This window comes from Frankliniella occidentalis, unplaced genomic scaffold (assembly GCF_000697945.3).
Source record: "Frankliniella occidentalis isolate FOCC.00 unplaced genomic scaffold, Focc_3.1 Scaffold7, whole genome shotgun sequence".
Taxonomy (NCBI): Eukaryota; Metazoa; Arthropoda; class Insecta; order Thysanoptera; family Thripidae; genus Frankliniella; species Frankliniella occidentalis.
Window position 1 is genome coordinate 3,629,366 of NW_026267137.1, and position 1,538 is coordinate 3,630,903.

Below are 1,538 nucleotides of genomic sequence, written 5' to 3' on the forward strand. Positions count from 1 at the left end.
GTACTCCGACTGTACTCCGACTGTACTCCGCGTACTCCAGCTGTACTCCGTGTACTCCAACGAACTCCTGTGTTCAGGTGTTGGGGAGGTGCAGCAGCAAGGTGAGCAGGGCCCGCAGCAGGGCCAGCAGCAGGTGCGGGAACACCCCCAGCCCCAGCCTCAGCCACCTTCACCACCACCACCTCCTGCTCCAGCCGGCCTCTGCAGCTTGTGCATGGTGGAACGATGCACAGTTCTCATCCAAAACTGCAACCACCTGGCGCTCTGCGAGGACTGCGCACAACTCTGGCCAGACCATTTACAAGAGTGCCCAAACTGCAACATGCCAATAAATGCTGTACTTCGCGTATTTTTAAACAATTAAAAATTTTGCTAGAAATTGTGTCATACTCTGTTAGTTCAAAAGTTCCCAGCCGTCTTACTACACACAGCCGCCATCATACACACGTCTCCGACTAACCCAGAGATGATAATTTTGAGGCATTGTATTACGAACAAGTTCTTTGCAAGCTTACGAACTATTTCTTCGCAATACGAACATATAGTTTGCAAGTTTTATGATAACTTCCAACTTCCAGAGAACATTGCAATACGAACTAATTCTTTGCAATGCAAAGACCAAAAATTATTCGCAACGTTGCAGCATTTTACAGTGTGCATCCGGTCAGTATAAGCCTCGAAGCAAACGGCGCTAACGTGCCACTCTGTCTAGTACCAGCGCCTACCAGGTACAAGAAAGACAGACCCGCCTGACGCGTGTGAGTTACAGGCGCGCCTACCCACCAGGCGCCTTGCAGTCCTCTTCGCAATTTATGAGAATGACCGGGCTGACTTGAGAGCGGCTGGCTCAAAACGATCTCGCTGACCGGCCAGGGTGCCGGGGATGAGCGGCGGGGCTCTACGTTGGGAAGTGACTGCTATTGACAGAAGGGTATACACTGTTAAAAATTACAACGGGAATTTTGACGGGACGGGCCGGTAATTTTTTACACGGTGCAAACCGTATTTAAATTTACGGACCTTTCCGTACATGAAAGTTACGGAACGGTCCGTAGACCAAATTCCTCGTTTTCTGTGATGTAATACTTCTAGGGCACTATTTACGAGAAATGTTTTTTTGACTCATCGGGCCTGATCAGGTACGGAAACGCCCGTAATTTTTCACTACGGTGTGTTCCGTAGTCATTTCCGTAATATGTTACGGGATTTTTAACAGTGTAGGGTATGGGCCGAGTATGGACTGGGTAGGAACCGGGTGTGAACCGGGTATGATGCGGGAGACACCAGGGGATGTTCCGGGAACGCTAGGAGTAATACCGCCAGTAGCGCCTGTGACGCGTAGAGTAGGCCAGCCCGCCAAGCAGCTGTGTGGAGCCAGTGGCCTGCCCAGAGCGAGGCTAAGGGGTGGTCTACCCTCCAGGCGGCGTCACGGCTAGACTCTGGCAGAGCCGGCCAGGTCAGCCGTCCTGCAGGACTTGGGACTGGAACCCGGGCGGCACAGCTCTCCAACGATAGAGCGCCCCCCCCCCCCCCCCCCC